Below are 25,142 nucleotides of genomic sequence, written 5' to 3' on the forward strand. Positions count from 1 at the left end.
TGTCCTGGCTATTATAAACAGTGCTGCGATGAACATTGGGGTGCACATGTCTCTTTCAGATCTGGATTCCTCAGTGTATATGCCCAGAAGTGGGATTGCTGGGTCATATGGCAGTTCTATTTCCAGTTTTTTAAGGAATCTCCACACTGTTCTCCATAGTGGCTGTACTCGTTTGCATTCCCACCAATAGTGTAAGAGGGTTCCTTTTTCTCTGCACCCTCTCCAGCATTTATTGTTTATAGACTTTTTGATAGCAGCCTTTCTGACCAGCATGAGATGGTACCTCATTGTGGTTTTGATTTGCATTTCTCTGATAATGAGTGATATCACAACCTAAATATTAACATGAAACAATTGACCAATATTATTCAGGTTTCCAAATTTTAGTAGTACTTATGGTTATGTTCTATATAATTTTATAAAGTATATGGGCTTCCCTGATGGCTCAGACAGTAGAGAATTCACCTGCAATATGCGAGACCTGGGTTCAATCCCTGAGTTGGGAAGATCCCCTGGAGAAGGGAATGGCATCCCACTCCAGTAATTTTACCTGGAGAATCCCATGGACAGAGGAGCCTGGCAGGCTGTATATAGGCCATAGGGTTCCAAAGAGCTGAGCATGACTGACCTACTAAACCCACACAGAATAGCACAGCACAGGTGTATTTGTCTTCCCCTGTAGTCAATCACCACTAGGATCTTTGGTGTTGCCCTTCTATAAAGATACATACCGCTCTCCCATCAGGCCCTCCTTCTCCCCCACCCAGAAGTTTTACCCTGTACCAACGATTAATCTGTTCTCCGTTTCTAAAATTTTGTCTTTTCAAGAATGAAATTACTGGAAGCATAGATGAACATTTTGAAGATGGCTGTTTTCATTTAGGTTAATTCCCTTGAGATTCATCCAAATTTTTATTTGTATCAGAAGTTCATTCTTTGTATTGATATGTCACAGTTTGTTCAAATATTATCCCTTGAAAAACATCTGGGTTGTTTCCTGTTTTTCCCCTTTTACAAATAAAGTTACTGTAAACACTCATGTCTGCATCTTTGTATGAACATAAGTCTTTGTTTTTCTGAAATAAATGCCTAAGAATGCAATTGCTAGGTCATATTGTACTTACGTGTTGAAATCTTAAGAAGCAACCAAGTTATTTTCCAGATTGGCTGTGCTGTTTTACATTCCCAACATCAATGTATAAGTAATCTAGCTGCTTCACTTCTTTACTCACACGTGTAATTTATATGTATAATATCTTATATACATAGAGATTTATTTCAAGTAAATAACCAGAAGATAACCCAATTTATAATTTGCAGAAACACTTTTATATATAATTTACTAAAGAAGATACATGGATGGCAAATAAGCACACAAAATGATCAACCTTCCTAGTTATTAGGAAAATACACATTTAAACAGCAAAGAGATACACCCACTAGGAATAGCTTAAAAGAAATTTTCTTGTGTTGCTAGGGGTCGAGTATAACTGGAACTCTGATACCTTGCTGATGCAATATAAATTCATACATATTTTAGAAAATAGACTGATGGTTTTTTAAAAATACAGGTATAAATATGCACCACCTAGTTATTCCACTCCTAGATATTAACCCAAGAGAAAAATGATATGTCCATTCAAAGATATGTATGCAAATCTTCATTGAAGCTTTTGCTAATAGTCACAAAACTTAAAATGATCCAAATATCCAATGATAAGTAAATAGAGAAAGTATGGTGTCTGCACACAAGCTAACTGATACATATCACAACATGGATAGATCTCCATCTTGTGTTGAATGCAAGAAGCTAAAGTACATAATCTATGATTCGATGCATATTAAATACTATAAAAGTGAGCTTAATGTCTAATTAACAAAAAAGTGTATATGTCACATGGGAAACTGGGACTAGAAAGCAGAGGATGTAAGAATTTAAAAGTGAGTGAAAGTTGCTCAGTCGTGTCAGACTCTTTGCGACCCCACGGACTATACAATCCATGGAATTCTCCAGGCCAGAATACTGGAGCCTTTCCCTTCTCCAGGGGATCTTCCCAACCCAGGGATCAAACCCAGGTCTTCCACATTGCAGTAGCATTCTTTACCAGCTGAGCCACAGGGAAGCCCCAAGAACACTGGAGTGAGTAGCCTATAACTTCTCCAGCGGATCTTCCTGACCCAGGAATCGAACTAGGGCTCCTGCATCGTAGGCGGATTCTTTATCAACTGAGCTATCAGGGAAGCCCAAGGATTGTGATAGAACTTTGCCTGTGATGTGTTTGTTAGTTTTCTTGACTGTGCTGATGACATCACTGATATATACATAGGCCATCAAATTGTAACTTAAGTTTATACAGTTTATAGTACTTTAATTAGAACTCTAATGGTGAGACAAGAAAAAAACTAAAATGGAAGATGTAAAATATTTCTCATGATATTTGGCCTGTAGCTATGTAACTAAAATCTGTTATTTCTTCTTAACTCTCCTATACCTGTCTCACCAACACTTCTAATACCTACAAGAAATCCTGCTTCTATCTTGAGGCTTTAAACTCACTGTTGTTTAGAATTTATTTGTTGTTAAAATCTAGTAATATAATTTATGAAAATATTATGTTCAAAGAAGTGAATCTTCCTACCCCAATCAAGGATTTAGCAAGTATTATCTTTGCTCAAGAAACTAATGAGCAAAAAATTTGAACATTAGCATAATATTTATCCTTTATTTGTATAATGTCATATATTCACAGTAATAGATTTGCATATGTCAAACTATCCTTACATCCCAGGGATTAAATCTTACTTGGTAATGGAATATGAGCATTTAAATATCCAGTGTGATTTGGTTTGGTCATTTTGCTGAGAATTTTTACATGTATATTCATATGAATCTGGCCTGTATTTTTAATATATTTTTATATATCTGTATTTTATTATATAACTTTGACTTTGATACCAGGATAATATGTTAGTTGCTCAGTTGTGTCCAAATCTTTGTGAACCCATGGACTGTAGTCTACCAGGTTCCTCTGTCCATGGAATTTTTCAGACAAGAATACTGGAGTGGGTTGCCTTTCCCTTCTCCAGGAGATCTTCCCAATCCAGGGATTGAACCCATTCACCTGTATTGCAGGCAGAGTCTTTAACATCTCAGCCAACAGGGAAGCCCCAATGCTGTAAATGCTTATAAAAATGAGTTTGGAGATGTTTTCTGTTCTTCAAAAATTTTTAAATAGTTGATAAGGATTTATGTTAGTCATTCTTTAAATCCTTAGTGGAATTCACTAGTGAAGCTACCTGGTTCTGAATTTTCATTTGTTAATGGAGGAATTTCAAGTACAGTAAATTTGCAATATACAAATCAATATATAACTATCATTGTACACACTAACAACAAATTATCAAAAGAGGGATTAATAAACAATTCCATTTATCATAGCATAAAAAGAATAAAATGCTTTGGTATAAACAAAACCAAGAAAGGCAAAGACCTGTACACTGAAAATGTCAAAATACTGCTGAAAGAAATTAAAGAGGATAAAAGTACATGCAAAAAGAAAACCCTATGTTCAGGAATTAAGAATCTATATTGTTGAAAATCTATTCTACAAAAAATATATTATGATTCAAGGAAAATTCTGTCAAAATCCCAATGAAGTATTTTATAGAAATAGTTAAAAAATACTAAGTTTTGTATAAAACCATATGAGTTTAGAAAGCAATATTGAGAAAGAAAAACAAAGAAGGAGTCATTACACTTCTGATTTCATATGTATTACAAAGTTATAATAATGAAAATAGCATGGAGCTGGCATAAAAACAGACATCTAGAACAATGAAACAGAAGAGAGAGCCCAGAAATAATCCCACACATGTAAGGTTAGCTGTTCTTCAATAAGGAATTCAAGAATGTGCAATGGAGAAAGGAGTCTCTTAAATAAATGGTGTTGAGAAAACTGGAAGTCCACATGCAAAAGAATGATATCAGACCTGTTTTAAACCATAAATAGACAGTAACTTAAATGGATTAAAGATTTAAACATAAGACCTGAAACTGTAGAGTTCTAGAGGAAGAGTGCCTATAGAACTATGGACAGAGGTTCATGACTTCATACAGGAGGCAGTGGTTAAGACCATTTCCAAGAAAAGAAAGGCCAAAAGGTTATCTGAGGAGGCCTTACAAATAGCTGAGGAAAAAAGAGAAGCAAAAGGCAAAGGAGAAAAGGAAAGATATACCCATTTGAATGCAGAGTTCCAAAGAATAGCAAGGAGAGATAAGAAAGCCTTCCTCAGTGATCAGTGCAAAGAAATAGAGGAAAACAATAGAATGGGAAAGGCTAGAGATCTCTTCAAGAAAATTAGAGATACCAAGGGAACATTTCATGCAAAGATGTGCACCATAAAGGACAGAAATGGTATGGACCTAACAGAAGCAGAAGATATTAAGATGAGGAGGCAAGAATACACAGAAAACTATACAAAAGAGATCTTCATGGCCCAGTAACCACGATGGTGTGATCACTCACCTAGAGTGAGACATCCTGGATGTGAAGTCAAGTGGGCCTTAGGAAGCACCACTATGAACAAAGCTAGTAGAGGTGATGGAATTTCAGTAGAATTATTTCAAATCATAAAAGATGATGCTATAAAAGTGTTACACTCAATATGCCATCAAATTTGGAAGATTCAGCAGTGGCCACAGGACTGGAAAAGGTCAACTTTCATTCCAGTCCCAAAGAAAGTCAATGCCAAAGAATGCTCAAACTACCACACAATTGCACTCATCTCACATGCTAGCAAAGTAATGCTCAAAATTCTCCAAGCCAGGCTTCAACAGTACATGAACCCTGAACTTCTAGATTTTTGAGCTGGATTTAGAAAAGGCAGAGGAACCAGAGATCAAATTGCCAACATCTGCTGGATCATCAAAAAAGCAAGAGAGTTCCAGAAAAATATCTACTTCTGCTTTATTGACTATGTTAAAGCCTTTGACTGTGTGGACCACAGCAAACTGTGGAAAATTCCTCAAGAGATGGGAATACCAGACCACCTGACCTGCTTCCTGAGAAATCTGTATGCAGGTCAAGAAGCAACAGTTAGAACTGGACATGTAACAACAGATTTGTTGCAATTAGGTAAAGGAGTACATCTAGGCTGTCTGTTGTCACCCTGCTTATTTGATTTATATGTAGATTACATCATGCAAAATGCCAGACTGTATGAAGCACAAGCTGGAATCAAGATTGCCGGGAGAAATATCAATAACCTCAGATACACAGATGACACCACCCTTATGGCAGAAAGCGAAGAAGAGGTAAAGAGTCTCTTGATGAAAGTGAAAAAGGAGAGTGAAAAAATTGGCTCAACATTCAGAAAACTAAGATCATGGCACCGGTCCCATCACTTCATGCCAAATAGATGGGGAAACAATGGAAACAGTGAGACTTTATATTTTGGTACTGCGAATCAATGCATATGGTGACTGCAGCCATGAAATTAAAAGAGACTTGCTCCTTGAAAGAAAAGCTAGGACTAACTTAGACACCTTATTACAAAGCAGGTGTATTACATTACTTTGCCAACAAAGGTCCATCTAGTCAAATTTATGGTGTTTCCAGCAGTTATGTATCATATGAGAGTTGGACCATAAAGAAAGCGGAACACCAAAGAATTTATGCTTTTGAACTGTGATGTTGGAGAAGACTCTTGAGAGTCCCTTGGACTGCAAGGAGATCAAACCAGTCAATCCTCAAGGAAATCAGTCCTGAATATTCATTGAAAGGACTGATGCTGAAGCTGAAACTCCAATATTTTGGCCACCTGATGTGAAGAACTGACTCACTGGAAAAGACCCTAATGCTGGGAAAGATTGAAGGCAGAAGAAGAATGGTATGACAGAGGATGAGATAGTTGGATGGCATCACTGACACAATGGACATAAATTTGAACAAGCTCTGGGAGTTGATGATGAACAGGGAAGCCTGGCATGCTGCAGTTCGTGGGGTCGCAAAGAGTCACTTATGGCTGACTGACTGAACTGAACTGAGAGGAAGACAGAAAAAGCTTCATTTTATTTGTTTGCAGTGATTTATTTGGCATGCCACCAAAACCACAAGCAATAAAAGCAAAATAAAGTGACACTAGACTAAACTAGTCTGTGCATAGCAAGGGAAATTATTGACAGAGTTAAAAGACCACCTATAGAATGGGTGAAAATATTTCAGACAAGAGGCAGATTTCCCAAATATGTAAGAAACTGTCACAACTCAATAGCAAAAACTAAAATAACCTGATTTTAAAGTGCTCAAATACTTGAACAAGTATTTCTACAAAGAAGACATAGAAGTGGCCAACAGGTATAGGAAAATATTCCCCACTTAACCATCAGAGAAATACAGATCAAAACAGCAATGAGATACCCCTCGTTTCACTTTAGGACAGTTATTAGGAGAAAAAAGATATTAAGAATTGTTGGTGAGTCTGTGAAAAAAATGGAACCTTTCCACACTGTTGGTAAGAAAGTCAAATGACACAGCTGTTATGGGAATAGTATGATGTTTTCTCAAAAATTAAAACAGAACTATCATATGATTCAGCCATCGCACTTTGGGGCAATTTATGTACAAACGAATTTATGTCAGTATCTGAAAGAGATATCAGCACTCAGAAATTCATTGCAGTAATTTTCCACAATAGCTAAGATATGGAAACAACCTGAATGTCCATAAATGGATGAATGGATAAAGAAAATGCCCACACATACAGTGGAATATTATTCAGCCTTAGCAAAGACAGTACAACATGGTACAATATGGATTAACCTGGACAACTTTATGCTAAGTAAAGTTAATCACAGAAAGGCATATGTGCCTGAGCCAATTAAAAAGTATCTAAAATAGTCAAAGTTATAGAAACAAGTGAAGTGAAGTGAAGTCAAAGTCACTCATCGCATCTGACTCTTTGCGACCCCATGGACTGTCCATGGATTTCTCTAGGCCAGAATACTGGAGTGGGTAGCCTTTCCCTTCTCCAGGGGATCTTCCCAACCCAGGGATCAAACCCCGGTATCCCACATTGCAGGCGGATTCTTTACCAGCTGAGCCACAAGGGAAGCCAAGAAGAATGGTAATATATAGGGGTTGTGGAGAAAGAGAAATGGGGAGTTGCTTTACAACAAGCATGTAATTTCAGTTATGAGGTTCCCTGGTGTCTCAGTGGTAAAGAATCCTCTTGAGTCAATCCTGGAGATGCAGGTTCACTCCCTGGGTTGGGAAGATCCCTTGGAGAAGGAAATGGCAAGCCATTTCTTGCCTGGGAAATCCCATGGACTGAGGAGCCTATTGTAATATAATCCATGAGGTCACAAAAGAGTTGGAGACAATTTAGGGACTAAACAACACTAATAATTTCAGTTATGCAAAGTGAAAAAATTCTAGCCATCTGCTACATTGTGTCTATAATAAATACTGTGCAATGTACATAAATATTTGTTTATAGATTTCATGTTAAATATTCTTACCATGTTAAGTCACTTCAGTCGTGTCTGACTGTGAGACCCTACAAACTGCAGCCTGCCAGGCTCTTCTGTCCATGCGGATTCTCCGGACAAGCGTCCTGGAGTGGGTTTCCATGCCCTCCTTTAGGAGACTTTCCAACCCAGGGATCAAACCTGTGTTTCTTATGTCTCCCACATTGGCAGGCAGGTTCTTTACCACTAGTTCCACCTGGAAAGCCCGAGTATTCTTACAAAATACACATACACACATACAAACAAAATAATCTAAAGAACATTTAGTCTTGATTATAAACTTTTTGTTAGGAATATGAAAAAACTACATCTTCATTTAAAGAATGTTACTTTTCTAAATTTGATTTTGGAAGAAATATGCAATATAAGTAAGTTTTCCTTTAGCAAGTTAGTATGCTCTTTTAGCAATTGAACTAAAAGATGAAGGAATTAAATTTAAAATTATGCCTTACTCTGAAATAATAATAAAAAATTTGGTGACACATACATCAAGATGGTCATTGAATGCTGCTATTCTTAATAGTAAACTTTTCAGTAACAAAATATTAGTCATGGTTATAATTAACTCATAGAAATTTTAGTTTGAGTAGTACAGTAAAAATTGGTGATTACTAGAATTTATGAAGTAAGGGGTTAGAATCTGATGAGTTCTCTGCTACACATTAATTGGTAAGAGAGGAACTGGAGATTATTCAGAGAAGAGATCAGTAGTAATTAATGGACTGAAAAATAGCATATATGGGGGAAGCTGAAGAATGTAAAACTGTTTAAAATAAAAATAGCATACATAGAAGAAAGCTGAAGAATGTAAAACTGTTTTAAATGAAGCAGAAAACTAGAAAATTACTAAATAGCCATCCATAAGACTAAAACTTCAGTGATGGTTAGAAAATTAAGTCTCCATTAAGAAAGTCTTTTTTTTTTTTTTCCACTTTGGGTTTTTAAGAGAAAAAGTTTTCCTTAAATGAACTTTGAAATATTGAGTAAGCGTATTAAAGTGGGAAGTTATAGCCTTGCTTTCTTTTCAGAATTATAATAAAAAACAGGATACATTCTCATTTTTTCTTAAGGCTGTTTATAGATGATAGCAAGGGAGGGAATGAATGACATTATCAGTGATCTTTCCATTCTTAAGGTTCTGTGATGTTCAGTTTATTCAATCCTGCTGAAGTTGGAAAGTTCATTTCTGTATCATCAACTGGGGAAATAACTGTATTAACTGATAGATTTTTCTCCCTTCAAATTGTTTTTTCCCCAAGTGATTCTCCAATTTTATCTGATATTACTGTCTGAGCCATTACAACAGTCTTGCAGATATAAGGTCAATTGACTACATTATGTTTTGACTCTAAAGTGTTTGAGAACATTATTTTTAAGAAAACATATCAGAGTGTACATTTTGATCTGCTTCTCTAGATTATCTTATTAATGTACATTTTAGCATAACAATTTGCAAATAATTTTGATAATGAGGTTTTATTATCAAATATCATTTCATGAATACCATTTGATTGTTAAATAATATTTATGGATAGATCATATTTTAAATCAGTTCTTATCTAGAATATTCAAACTTTTTAACATAAACACTTTTGCAATTTATGTTTTTATACATTAATGTTTTTTCTGCCTTGTTCCACTATTGGTATTATGTTCTTTAGCAGAATTTTTAAGGGACATTATTCGGTCAGAATCCTTTAACACTTTTCAGATTCTTTGGAAATATTGCCAAAATGCTTCTTAGAAATTTGAGTCAATTGCCTAACATTTCCCATTTATATAAGCTCTTTCAAATGTGTATTCTCATATAACAATGCACAACTTTGCTAATTTGAAAAACAAATTATTTTCTTGTTATGTTTTAGAGTGTCAGTAAAAGACAATCTGTTGGCAATTAACTATTATTTTAATGGAATTACCATTGAGAAACATCACAGTTTCAAAACTAACCAATAAAGTATTTGTACACATATATGTTAGTATAAGATGCCACCTGGAAGTCACCAAATGAATTTCTGAGATTTATGAGAAAGACTTCTTCAACACTGTTATCTTAGGTATATATCAAGAGTCATCACATAATGTAATGACATGAAGAAATGTGACAGCTGTCATAATCATATTGAAAAGATAAGCACTTCACTGTAAAAGGAAGGAAAGAGCGAACTAACACAGCAAAGCAAAAATGATCTTTCATTTGATATGTAAGAGAACGGAACTTCCACTGAAGACTGCCATCCTTCCTCACTCTTTAGACATATGAGAACTTCTCTTGATGTTCACAAGATTTCTTTTATGTTCCATTTCAAGCCTTTCATTTGTTCTAGAAATCCTTCTTTCTCAGCTTCCTTTACATTTAAAGACATTTTTGCAAAACAAAACTTATTCTCCCAATTTCTGATATGAAAATCTAGAAGTGTGCTAGCACTCAATTCAAGGGGCAGAAACACAATTTGAACTAGATCAAGTAAAAACGGGTAATATGTTGAAATAAATTGCCAAACCACATAAAAGATAAGGATAAAGATGGGTTTAGTGATAACTAAGTCTTTGACAGTTACATAATCAAAGTCATCTTCATCATTTTTCTCTGCCCCACCTTGGTACTTTTCTACCAAAAAGGTAAGGGTGAAAAAGGGTTAGAAACCATTCAGTTGATTCTTGTGTTTACACACTTTTTCAAAGAGGTAAGTAAAATATTTTTCCAGTCCCTGCTTGGAAAACATAGTTAATATTATTTAATGTTATTTTTTGTAAGGGAAATAATTGTTTCATTCTGATTCTAGGAAATTTGAATAGCAGTAGAATGACAGAGGCATAAAGCAATTGATTATATCAACAAATATCCTAATTTGAATTGAGAACTCTCTACTATGAATCACATCCAAATAAATTCAGCAATTTGTGTAGTTTAGGAAGAAAACACAGTTGGTTCTCTGGTGCTGTCACTGTACTATAAAATAGCTTCTGGTGTTCACCAAAGTGTTGCTTATTACCAAATCTAATGTTCACATGCATTTTTCATCTATATTATGTTCACGAACCATTAATAGTTTTGTCCAGCATTAAAGTTGTATCCTTCCTTGATTTAATAGGTCATATTATGAAAATCTCCTATTTCTCTATTCTTTTATTTTCTGTGTAATTATTTCCTGGTGCAGCACTTGGAATTGTAGGGCTCTGTAAGGCTATAACATTGTATCTTCCTCTATAGTCAGTCCTATGGTGGGTCTCCTTGTTTCCAGAATCTTCAATTCTCAATATATGCAAATGCCACTGAAGCAAAGTCACTGCTGTGTCAAACACATTTTTTTCCCCTCTTAAACTGCATTTCCCAGCCTCCTGAAGGAAGCTGAGTCAAATCTACAGGGCTATGTTGGACATAATATTCACCAATTCCTATCTGTACCTGAAAACATCCAATATACTTTCTACAGGCTCTTTCTACCCTGGCTGCTAAACTTATGTTGTTTATTAAGTGGATGATTTTATAGCCCTAGAAGAGGGTGAGATAAAAACAACCTAAGTCCCTGACGGAGTGTGAGAGCAGATTCTACTTAAAACCGACCCACCTCCCATCCTTCCAACATGGTTGTCCATTATTATTTAGTTCCTGAGTTTGTCTGACTCTTTTGTGACCCCATGAACTATAGCCCGCCAGGCTCCTCTGTCCATGGGATTCTCCAGGCAAGAATACTGGAGTGGGTTGCCTTTTCCTTCTCCAGGGGATCTTCCCAAACCAGGGGTCAAACCCACATCTCCTGAACTGCAGGTGGATTCTTTGCCACTGAGCCTCCTGCGAAGCTCTCCAACATTGAAGTCAGCCATGAGAAAGAAACAAGTAGTTACCATTTGAAGACACTACGTGTGGGACTTGTTTGATGTAGCAGTCTATCCTGTCTTTCCAGTATCGCAGACTTTATTTTTAACTCTGATCTTTTCTCTCCTATCCACATTTCCAGTTATTTTTGTGTGGATATCTTTAACTTCTTATTTTCTTGGTTCTGAATATTAAGTGATAGCTTTTTTCTCCTTAATAACTAGCTCTTTTTCTTAACTCCTGTACTTACAAGAGTACAGAAGTACTCCTGTACTTGAGTATAGAACATAACTATTATTATATTTTAATAACAAATTATTTCCATAAATGTGTCCCATTTTTCATTTCAGGGCTTTTGCATTTTCATCAGTGAATCTTTAATAACTGGAACAATGGATGATACACAGTAGGTGCTTGATAAATATTTTCAAATGATTGAACACATTTTTAAGAATTACTTCTTCTGAAGAGGCAACCTTAAAAAATCAAGCATCTTTAGATCTTTCTTTAACTCTTTGTAGACAATTCATAAATCTGACAGATTATATAGCATCTAAATTATTCAGATTTATTTCCTCTCTCTATCCCTTTCCTTCTTCACTAACTCCCATCAATTCATATAAATGATGATTTATCTATAATTATGCAAAATGCTTCACTTTTCTCCCTGCATACTCATGTGTCATAGGCTATCCCATGTGCCATTGTGAGAGCAGACGTTGAAAGGCCAATCTGATCAGATTATTTTCCTTGTTAGGCTTCCCATTGTTTACCAGATTTAGGGTAGATGTCGCACCTCCACAAGTTCTTTCATAACTTGTTCTTGATTGACTTTCTTAGGCTAATTTTCCTACAGGGAAATATATTCCAGATGCTCCAGTCAAACAAGAATATTTGCTGTTTCTCACGGAGAAATCAAGTTTCCCTGCCTCTGTGATTCACCTAAGGCTAGTCTCTCTACTTGGAATACTTCTTTCTCTGGATAATATGTCTAAATTTAAATGGCACTAACTTGAAGTTCTTCTAATAATGACAATGAAATGTGATTTTTTTTCCTTTTCCCTTATTCTCCTTGAAACTTTCTGTTTCTCCATGAAGGTGCTATTCCTTACTGATTAAAGTAGCTGAATCTGAAACCAGCTGCCTGGGCTTCATTCATATCACCCCTAGTTAGTAGTTATGACTTGTTGGGCGAACTCTGTAACTAATTTGTTTTCCAGTATATTCATTAGTAAATGATGAATATTAATTGTATTTACCTCATTAGATTGTTTCAAAAATCAATTTGGCTAATATTAATAATACATAATATTTTAAATGATTTATATATTAGAATTACATTAAACTCAAATTTTTATTATATTATTTGCATCATCAACCAACAAATTTCTCTGCAATACACATGTACATAGGCCTACAAACACAAATAAATGTATTAAAACATGGATATTGCCTTTCCTCTTTTTCTGTCAATCTATAATAATTAAAATGACTTACTTTTACACATAATTTTTGATCAGTATATATGAAGAATCATCTTGCATACATAATATCTCTTTAGAGTATCTTATAAGCTTTAAAATGTCTTTAAAAAATTTACTCCAATAATTTATTCTTTCATTCAACATGCATCTAAGGAGCACTCACTCCATGCTAGAATTTCTTTCTAGGCCCTAGAATACATTTTGCTATAGGTATGATATGTTGAATCATGAAGGCTAAAGATAGCCTTTCCTTAATCTCTGGAACTTGTGAGTACATTAGTGTATATGGCAAAAGGACTTTTTCAGATATTATTAAATGAAGGCTTTTAAGGAAAGTGTTCTGGATTATCTGGATGGGCACAGAGTGGTCAAAAGGGTACTCAGAGAGGAAGGAGACTCATAGAAGGCAGGATGTGATGATAGTAGAAGTTACAGTGATGTGTTTTGAAGATGGAGGAAGAAGTCACAAACTAATGAATGGTAACAGCCTCTAGAAGCTGGAAAAGACAGTCTTACCTGGAAACACATCCTCCTGAAGGAACACAGACCTCTGATACCTCTAAGGCTCATTGGATCTGTATGCTATAATTTCTGTGTTGCTCTAAGTCACTAAGTTTGTGATAACATTACAGCAGCTAAGGGAATCTAATAGTTACAGTAATCCCAGTCTTAAATTCTACATCCACATTTTCATGCTCTTCTGTGACCTTCTTCCACATCATTATCAGGCTCGAATTTGGAATTTACTTTGGCCAATGATATTAATGCATTAACAAACATAATGCAACCAGAAAATTGTGTATATTAAAATTTGTGCCCCCTTGCAGCTGGAAAACTTGTATCCACTACCCTGTGAAGAATGCCAAACTATCATCTTTGAGGATAAAGGAATATAACTGATAGAGGTCTCAGTTATCCTAGACGTCCCAGTCCTTCCAGCCATAATAGTCATGTCCCAAGTTCATGAAAACACACGGGAGTGCTAAAAGCTTTGAGATGGGATCTTGTACAGTTTGAACTATTTGAATGAAACTGAATAAGGAAAGGACAAGTAGCAGGGGATTGGATCACAAGAGTGATAAGGCCAGGGAATCAATGGGGTGTACTTGGATTATACTTGGAAAGATAAGGGAAGTCACTCAGTGGCATCCTCTACCATATTATATTTATTTTTATTCTTTTTAAAAATTTTATTGGAGTCTAGTTGTTTTGCAATGTTGTGTTGGTTTCAACTATGCAGCAAAGTGCCTCAGCTGGGTCACCACACAGCACTGAACAGGGTCCTCTGAGCTACACAGTAGGCTCACATTAGTTATCTGTTTTATACATAGCAGTGCATGGCTGTCAATCACAGTGTCTCAAGCCATCCCACACTTCTTTCCCCTTGGTATCCTTACATTTGTTCTCTATGTCTGTGTCTGTATTTCTGCTTCGTAAATAAGATAATCTCTAGCAGTTTTTCAGATTTCACATATATACATGAATATATGATATTTGTTGAAAGATAAAGAAAGCCACTCAGTTGCATCACCTGATTTATATTTTAAAAACTCTTGCTGCTCAGCAGACAATAGACAGCAGCTGGGCAGGGGTAAAAGTTGGAACAACCCAGGTGAAAGATGATGGTTGTTTGGACCATGGTAAAAACAGTGAAGATAGTACAACTTTGTGAGGTTCAGAGATATTTTGAAAGTTGCTGCTGCTGCTGCTGCTGCTAAGTCGCTTCAGTCGTGTCTGACTCTGTGTGACCCCATAGACGGCAGCCCACCAGGCTCCTCCATCCATGGGATTTTCCAGGCAAGAGTCCTGGAGTGGGTTGCCATTTCCTTCTCCAATACATGAAAGTGAAGTCACTCAGTTGTGTCCCACTCTTCACGACCCCATGGACTGCAGCCCACCAGGCTCCTCCATCCATGGAATTTTCCAGGCAAGAGTACTGGAGTGGGGTGCCATTGCCTTCTCCTTTGAAAGCTGAGTTGACAAGACTTGTTAATAGATTGAACATGAATTGGAAAGAATAGGGTTTGTCTTATTTGCTTATGTAGCATCAGCCAGGGCAACCAGTAGGTTTGAGGAATAGTAGTAGTGGTTTGAGGAACAGGTAAATTAGATCTCAGTTTTAAATATGTGATGTTGGTGATGCTCATCAGATATCTCAGAGGAGCTGGTGAGAAGGCACTTGCCATTGCTCCATAAGCAAAGCCAGAGTTCAAGGAAGACAAAAGTTTAGGTTGAGAAGAATTTTTCTAGGGAGAAGGTGACGAAAGGGAAGAGGAAAGCCCTGCAACTGTCCTGGAGCTTTCCAAAGCCGTGACCATGGGAAGAAAGGAAGGAAATGGTGCTTTTGGAGTTCTGTGTAACCAAATTGTATCTACCTCCAAGTCCTATGTAATTTCCACCAAAAACAATCCCATTCAATTTCCTGTTTCACAGATGGTGATAACCAAGGTTTGGGGAAGTTAAACATATTTAACTTGCTGAGTATCATAATCAAAGTAACTACGATAAATTCCCTAGGTTATTAAATTCCCAAGACTCAAGTTTTAAACATGTATCCAGTTATATTTAAAGAATTGAGCCTCATAATCATCATCTCCTCTTTTTCTTGTGGGGAATTATTCACTGCAATGACTGAAGTTTCTGTTGTCATACACAATGCTATTCGAGACCAGAACTCCCTGGTTGCTCCCTATTTTACCAGTCACAATACCACTCACAGCTGGGATGTGATTCATTACTACTTATTCACTACTATATAAGATGGTTTATCCAGAGCATAAAAAGAAGCGAATAAGGCTGTTGGAAGAGAACAGTCACATTACAACAATTCAGCTTGATTATTACTGCATCACTTCTCCCCTGTTGGTTATATCCTCTCAATTGTTGAGCATTATCCTACACTTTAAACATCCTTTATATTTGGAGGGACTGGAGAACATTTCATTAAAATTATCATAAACTAACAGCCAATGTCAGCTCTAAATAAATTCCCTGTGTAAGTCAATAGGATGTAAATGTTTCCTGCTCTAATATAAAAAGGTGAATAGGATGTGTGGGGGAGTATTATTGAATGTAGAAGCTCAGTTTTATTCTCTCTTTTCCTTTTTCCACTGTTGAAGCTGGAGGGAACACACAGAGCTGTTTCTAAAGCTGCTTTGAGCAACTTTGGCTTACCTTAATTTAATCTCCTCAGCAACTGGGATTTGGGGTGTAGAGAATGCCTATATTAACAAAAATTTCCAAAGCATTTAAAAGGAATCAATGTATCAACATTGTTTAAAATCAGAGAGAAAGAGTGGTTCACTGTTGGGCTCCTCATAAGACATGTGTGTGCAGGGCATCTATCAGTTAGAGGCTTGTGATTTAACATGAACTAGTATACACATGTGGGGCTTCCCTGGTGGTTCAGTGGTAAAGAATCTGCCCGTCAAAGCAGGAGACACAGGTTCAATCCCTGGTTCGGGAAGAACCCGTGGAGGTGGAAATGGAGCCTAATGTTACACACTAGTTGAGGGCTGTCAAAATTAAGGGGGAGGAGACAGAGGAATTGAGAATTACTCAGGCAGATTCCTATGCCGTTCGTCTCAGAAATTCTAAATCATTGTTTCCAAGTTGTCTTCTAAGAATCTGCTTTTTTATCCAGTGCATTTTGAAAGGTCACTGGTCTAACCACACTCATTTTTGGTCATTACCCTTCCCTTGTGAATCCTTACTTATTCCATTCCATTGCTCAGAATATTCTTTTTTCCTTTTGGGAAGCTAATTCCTAGTGATATTTGAAGTCCAGAATCTACATCCTTTTTCTCTGTAATAATCTTTTCCCATTTGTGTTCCATTAGCATTTAGCATGTGTCTCTATTTGATTTTTTATCGATTTTTTACTCAAAGCATAGATCACAAACAAGAAGCATCATCAACTGGGAGCTTGTTAGAGATGAAGAACCACAGGCTCCACCCTAAATTTACTGAATCAGAATCAGTTTTTAACAAGATACCAAGTTGATTGTGATGCACGCTAAAGTTTGAAAACTACTTTTCACATTTCACAGTAGCTATTTTTTTCTCTCTTTCAGTAAAACAAGGATTTCTCCTAAACTGAGATTGAGTCTTAGAGGACATTATTCCCTCAGATTTTAGCACACAATCAAATACATAATAAGTATCACTGGAAATAAAGTGGAGACATACTTGTAAAAGAATTCTTACTACTCCAAACAGAACAGAAGAGAAATATAAACATATAAAGAAAAAAGATAAAGATTAATATAAAACAGGGACAAAGAGGTGCATTAAAACTATGATATAAATCCATTATGAAACTTCATTTTCAGATGAAATCACTTTCAAAGGATTTGTTGCCTTTTGTATCATAGCAACCTCATACAAGCAATACTTGATGCTACTTGGCTAACCTCAAATATAGTAGTCTATTTGACTCCACGTTTCAGTGTCAGAAAGATGTTCTAAAAGCACGGACCATTACCATAGAAACATTAGTAATCTGTTTATAATAATGATTTTAAAACAAGTTTGTAAAGTTACTTTAAAAAGAAAATTCAAGATAACTGGGGAGTTATCTTGCTCCCCAGAAGACTCTAATTCATGTGATCATAAGAGACCATCTGGCTGAATATTATTATTTATTATAAGTTGAATTATATTGCCGCCCCAAAATACATTGAATCTTTCAGACCTTAGAACGTGATCTTTAATTGGAAATAGGGTTGTTATAGGTGAAATTAGTTAAAATGAGATAAGAATGGAGTCAGGTGAGCCCTTGAGTCAATGTAATTGGTCCTTTTAAGAAGAGGAAAGTGAGAGACACGGGAAGAATGCCAGGTGAAGGTGGATGCGGTGATTGATTGAGGCATCAACGACACGAAACTACCAAGGGTTGCTGGCGTCTCAGAAGGTAGAAGAGAGAAGTGGAACAGACTTTCTCAGAGCACGCCAGAGGAACCAACTCTGCCAACACCTTATGTTTGGATTTCAAGACTCCAGAAAGAGGAGAAAGTAAGTTTTCTGCTATTTTAAGCTACTTAGTTTGTAGTACCTTTCACACCAGCCTGAAGAAACATAACATTATTTGTGCTCCTCTTGAATGAGCTTGAGTCCCTCTCTTGTTCTTACTGCCCCAGAGAACACAAGTTCTCAAGTATTAGTATGTATTTTAGAGGTTTGTTTGAGATGACTGAAATCTGTATCAACAGAGTCTGTAACGTTTGTTACAGGCCATCTGTTCCCCTTTGTTACAGTTCACCTGTTGATTACTATTTAAAGTTTGAGTTTGCAACACTTAATGTATTTCATCAGATTAGTGGGTGATACCAAAAAAACAAAACAAAACAGCGTAACATTAAATTGCATCCCTCTTTTCAAATATCACTGAAGGAAATGAAGTAAGGCTTTGTATACAGATCTTCCCAATTTAAAAGTCTAGGTACTTTGTTCACTGTGGTAAAACTTTACCTTGAAGGTTATTTGAGAGGGTGGGAGGTGGGGAGACATTAGTTTTCCAGGTTTATACACAAAGAGTCTGAACTTCATAGAAACCTTTCCTGTGGAGAGCATTTATTTTTGTTGTTGAAGTTTTGGAAGATGTCTGCAGGAGATAATGGGTAGAGGAGAGTAGCTGAAGTAAAGAGCCTCTGTTATGAAGCCTTGCTGTGTTGGGGAGCCAGCGTGGCAGGGAGCTGGGGAGAAGCCCTTCACAGAATCCAGCACCACTGTGGCAACTATAGGGCGCAGCATCATGTGAAAGCGTCTGGATGTGACAACCTCAGGAGTATTCAAGGGCTCAAAAGTATTCATGGAGTAATTGAATAAATAATGTGGGGAGCTGGATCAAAAGTGGATAAATGTGGCAGTGGTATGAAATAAACCAGTGGATAGGGTGGTTTGGGAACTTTTGTGTGACACCCATTTTGAAGCTACTGGAAATCATTTGGAATATTTGAGGTTCACAGAATATTTAATGTCTGGTAATCAAGCCGAAAGTCCCAAATACAAAATTTGATGAGAATATGTCAACAAAATTATGTACTTATATGTGTAAACCCCTATTTGAATCTTTCTCATATAAACACACACATTTTCAATTACTGAAAGCTAAGAAAAAATAAGGTTTGCTAGTTGCCAAAATACTCAATACCATAAGTGGAAAAGCACTTTTTCATATTTTCAACCTACTAGTATCAGCACGAATTTATTTTAAGAGCATTTAGTGTTCAGCTCATTATGCGTTGAGGATCCACTAATATGTGAGATAGCTACAGATTTCATAAGCTCCAGAAAAATTCTGTTTGACATTTGAAATAGTCCACTGCTATGGGAAAAGGTATAGAAAATGTAGGAAGTACATAAGTGTGTAACTAAACCTGATATGGAAAGAATGGGTGAATAAAACCCTTCTAAGGGATCATGATGTTTACACTCTGTTATATGATGAACTGGAGAATGAAATGGCTACACACTCCAGTGTTCTTTTCTGGAAAATTCCATGGACAGAAGAACCTGGTGGGTTACAGTCCATGGGGTCACAAAGAGTCAAACACGAGTGAGTGACTAACACACATATGATGAAAAAAAATCATAGTGAAGAGTCTGTGTGTGTGTGTACATGTCTGTATTTGCATGAATGCTTTTTGTGGCTACATTCAGGAGGGGGTGAGGCAAAACTGGAGCTGATAATATGACATGTTCTACTTCATTATTGATAATAAAACTGAAGATTAAGACCAAAATAATATTCTCCATCCCTTTGGTTGGCAGAGGTTAAAAAGTTTGACAATGTCAAGTCTGGCAGAAAATGCAAATCGGTAGGCTTGCTTGTACATTGCTGGTAGGGATATGAATTAGTACAGCCATTACAGAAAGTTGGGATTATCTCAACATACTCTACATGTTACTACATATTACATTACTCCACATATTACTCTAACATACTCATACACTATATGACCCAGTAATTCTAATTTTAGTCACTAACCATCAACCAACAAATTTTATAGCAGCACAGTTCACATGGAAAAACCATGAGTATGCCTTAAAAAGAGGATTATTATTCATTGAATTCTGTATAATGGAAGTCCAGTGAAAGGGGAAATATTATACAGGGACCTGTAATTGTAAGTACATTGTGTCAGTTGTGCTCTGATCCTGATTGAAAGGAAACAGTTGAAGTGAAGGCAAGAGGACTGGAGGTGTGTTATCAGGTGCCATTGACAGGATTTGTTGACTAACTGTGGGGAGTGAGAAGGGAGGAGTCTGGAGAGCTGCCAATTATTAAGATGCTAAATACAGGGAAGGAAGCCAATGTAGGAGATTGGAAGAGGAGAGTGATTGATTGAAATGTAAATGTTAGTTTTTCTTATGTACCTCTCAGTCATTTGCAGAGAACAGTGTTGAGTAGTTTCTTTGGATGTTTAGTAATTACTTTTATTGGGAAAAAAAAATTGTACTAGAATGTTTGGAGGTTTTGCTTCTACATTCTGTTTAAAACTGAGACATGGAAAATTATTATGACATCTCTTACATCATGACTCAATATTTTTCAACATAAAAATAGATTATCTATCTATTTCAGAATAAGAGGATGTTTTTTTGTCGTTTGTTTCCTTGTATTTTTGTAGATCACTTCCTAAAGTCTTGTAACCATTCCTGACTCTTCAAAGAAGGATATTATCCCAAGTTGGCACTTAATTTAATCTGCAAATGGAGTGGTTTGTTTTTTTCTTGTTGATCCTTGAAGACTTTCATTTGTCTCTCCCATATGGCAAAAATGGGTCCATATTTTGTGAGCATCTGCAAGGCAATATTTAATACTCTCACATTCCTAAGAAATTATGTTCAAGCTGACACATGTTTTCACAACCAATGTAGTTAAAATGTGTAATGCCACACTGTCTGAACAGAGTAAGAATCTGTTGTCAGTTTTACTAAACATTAGGGATGTTATCTGATGCTCTCTAATTTGCTGTAGGTCAAATTGAATATTTAATTTATTTGACCATTCAAAGAGTTTCTTTTTATTACTATGGGTTTTTTTTTCTATTTGATCCAAATGTTCATCAGAAAATAAAATACAATCAAGATAAATGTTGATATACAAAAGTGAAAGATATTGAAGTTTGCACAATGAACCTCATATTTATATGCCTTGTTCATACTAGATGTGACTCTAAATCCTTGGGTGTTGCAATTTGGGGATTTTTTTAGCATTGGAGACAAAAATTTATTCCCTGATGCTTTTTCCTATGTTCTCTTCAGAGTCCAACTATAGGCCACATAATGAAATAACTATCATTGCTTCATATGTTCAACCCAGAATTGTATTGTCAATTGTCAAACTTATTATTCAGTCACTTTACCTCTGAAAAAACTTCAAATGCTTCCACACTTTAAATCCAGCATTAAAGGGCAAATGTGTTTTCACCATTGAGAGGATATAAATAGACATGCCACAGGAGATAGCACTGTTAGATGCATAACTTCTTCAGTGCTTTTTAGGAAATCAGTTGCGTTGCTTTAACTTCATATTTTCTATACTAAGCTGAGTATGAAACAGATAATATTCCCACCAGGAAGCTTTCTAACCAGAGATCACTAAACAATGCCATTAAAATCTCTATTTTATTCTTTGAAGTTCAAGGTCAGCAAACCTATTCTGTAAAGAGCCAGATAATAAATATTTTAGGCTTTTTTGGCCATAGCATCTCTATATCAACTACTGAACCCTACCATGGTACCCAGAAAACATAACCCAGCTATAAGGATTTGTGGAGAAATTGTGTGACATCTGACATGGCACCTCATACATTTTGCAGGGAAATTTTGACATCATGGAATTTCCACCTAACTGCAAGCTAATGACTTAAAGGAATATTTCCATTCTGTCCACTATGCCAGCCTCACAGGATACTGAATAGAATTCAAAGAGAAAACACCTTTACTATACTCAGGACAGCACCTAGAATTTAGTGTGTTCCAACTCTCATTTCTACTGCTAAATTAAATGCATGTTGTTGTTATCTGTAAGAAAATTAGGTTAAACATTCAACACTTTGATAATTCTATTGTAGTTATATAAACTGTAATGTTAAATACTTATCAGTTTCAGCACTAACCCCATACTTACATAGCATGGATTATTTTGATCAAATTACATGAAATTTTGTATTTATCTAAGATAGTGTTATTATTTAGGTGATTATATTATTAAAATGTTACTTACCTTATGCAAATGCATTTTCATATCATTTTAGTGTAGATTACATGTAACACATATAATTGTGGATTATGGTATGTAAGGCTCTGAGATATACAAGATGTTGATATATATTTTTAAATTATCTTGGTTTGGAGTCAAGAATAGTATTCTAATAGCCTTGTATTCTTAATGCTAAAGACAACTAATTGTATATACTATTTTCAACTATTTTAGTCTGTGAACTATTCACAGATGAAGTATTTTGTTGAGTCTTCAAACACAAGCCTGAGCCTCATGTTTGCGTGAGAATACTGTAACTGAGCTAGTATTTTGTGTTCCTATTCCAAGAATAATGAATGTTTTCCCATTCCAAAGTATCTTGCAATATATAGCCCAAAGGAAAGGCTTTATCTCCATTGTTCCTATCAGTTGTAACTGAGTGTGTCTATGAATGACAGTGAAATATTTTCAAGATTTGAAGTATACCTTTCAAGCTCCACAATCTGCCTATGTGTAAGAGATTTGTTATTCAGCTCTTCTAAGTGACTATTTGATTTCTGGGAAATTGATTCCAAAAATGTTTAACCATCTTGATAAGTAAAAAGTTGGTAAAATCTAACCAAAGATTTAATACCCTTGCATGAAGATTTCCACTATAGAAATTTCTAATATTCTTCTAGACTAGATGTTCTCTATAAGAATGATTGAAGGAAGCAGGTCTGACTTGTCACTTCTTGATGATGGGTAATTGTAGACAATTTAAGTAAGCATATCCTATAGTAGTGCATTTGATAACATATTTTTTGCTTTTAAAAAGATCTGAAAAGATTACCATATCTTCTTTCAGAAAGTGGATTATAAACCCATTCATTTTATCTCTTGCTCTGTTATTTTCTCCTTCCCTACCTTGGGTAGCATAAGAACAACCACAAACTTTCATTGCAAATGAGATAGGTATAATTTGTTGAGGTAAGTCAGGATCAACCTGGCTTACATATTTCTTTTTTGTAGCAAACCTTATATAGTGTAAAAAAACCTTTTAAAAATACCACTATAACTACATTACTCCCCAATAGCTCTTGTTTTCTTCTTACAAGGCTTTAAGACTATTGCTTTGTAATACCACCCTCTTCACCAAAATTCCCAGGTATTTTCTAAGCTGCATGTTTTCCTGAAAAAAGTATAGATTACCATCTAATGCATGTTACTCTGTATATTTTTATATTGGTAGGTAATGTACTCCATCCAAGTATGGCACAAAGTGTCCATTTGTAATGCACTCCCCTTTTCGATGCAAGTCTGAGGCATTTCGTTATTGTATAAACTAGTTATCTAGAAAATTGCTATTATTTCAGAAAAGTGCATTTTTTTTTTCAAATTATGTAGGGATTATGTGCTCTTAAGGGTACTTTGAAAATGACAGGTTTTCCAAAGAAAGTCTTAAAAGCATTTATGGGAGTCAGGAAAAAAGGCTTTCAGTAAGAGGAAAAAACACTTTGATTCTGTTAAGTAGATCACCAAAATTATTCTCTCTATAATAGCTTCTCTTGGAAAGTCATATATTTCCTAGTTCTTTTCATTTCCATTCCTATAATTGTCCTTCCTAAAATTATTACATGTAATGCAATTTTGATTACATTAATGAACTAGCTTATGGAAAATATTCAAAAACAGAAAAGTAACATAAAAAGAAGGGAGAAAAACTGGTAAACTCAACCTGTTAGCAGGTTTTCAAGTAGGAGTCTAGCTCTGGAATTTGCATTTATGATTAAACCCTATTAGCGTCTTGAAGATGAAGGCATAGCCTCAAAGTAGACTATTGGTCTTCATATTTTACAAATGTTCTATAATTCATGGAAATGCTTATTAGTACATTTTATTTAGCTTTCTGTTATAACCCGGGGACATAAAAGTAGGTCATCAAATCCACAATTTCAGTTTTTCAAAGGTAATGAATTGGAATTAGAAATCCTTGTAAACAATAGTATAGTTTTGTCTGTGAGAGGACATGTATCTATCAATCTTTTGGTCTACATTAAAAAAGAGTTTAAAACACCTTTGACACATTATCTCAATGCAGTGTCATTAATATTAATGTTAAACAGAAGTTTTATTTTTTTTAATTTTTTTAAAACAGAAGTTTTAATATACCAATAAATGAACTTCAGAAAAGAGATCTTAAAATTAAAACCCAAGTCAGCTCCATGTAATTTTTTTTTTAATGTAATGTATAATTCTAAAACTTGATCAATCACTTCCATACCTCAGTTCATTTCTTTTTGAACCATCCATGACTGGGGGAAAAAGGTAAAGTGATGAGTAAATGGTTTCTTAATTCAATATGTATATTTCTGAAAACAGTTAAATATCAAAATTATCTGCTGCTGAGCATCCTTTCTCTGTGTTGTTTTCACCAATGGAGCATGCTTTAAAATTGGAGAAGACTACAGCTATGATTCCATAAGGATGTATTTTGATATTTTAATACACTTTTGAGGGTCTAAGAGCTTAATATAGTTTTGTACTGGCACCTGCCCTATTTTAAGGTGATGTGTATTGAGTTCTTTGATATTACTATTAAAATCTTAAAGGTAGAACAAATACAGTTGGTGCCCCCCAAAATTATGCCATCCTACTAAAGTAATCACCACACTTTTAAAATGTATTGGTTATCATCATACATATTTAATCAATTCCCACATATACATCCTTCTGTATCCATGTGGAATTGGTTTCAAGGCCTTCAACAGATACCACAATTTGCAGATGCACAAGTCTCTTTATATAAGATGCTGTAGTATTTGTCTATAATCTACTCAAACCCCACCCCCAATCCCCTGTATATTTTTTCCATGATGTTTTTCCTGCCTTTTGTATCTGAAGAACATAGTCATAGTTCAACTGTCATCTTCCCTATAAAACTCTTCCCCAGTGGCAAGTTTCTTTGGGCCCCATTGACAGTCCATGCAGGGACTAAAATATACACTATTTTGATTATTTCCCCTAATTTTAGTATCTGCAACCCCCGAAGTATTTTGTGTAATCCTAGGAGAAGGAACTATACTTGATTTGTCTTTTCATCTCCAGTAGAGACAATAGATT

This window comes from Muntiacus reevesi, chromosome 17 (genome assembly GCF_963930625.1).
Source record: "Muntiacus reevesi chromosome 17, mMunRee1.1, whole genome shotgun sequence".
Taxonomy (NCBI): Eukaryota; Metazoa; Chordata; class Mammalia; order Artiodactyla; family Cervidae; genus Muntiacus; species Muntiacus reevesi.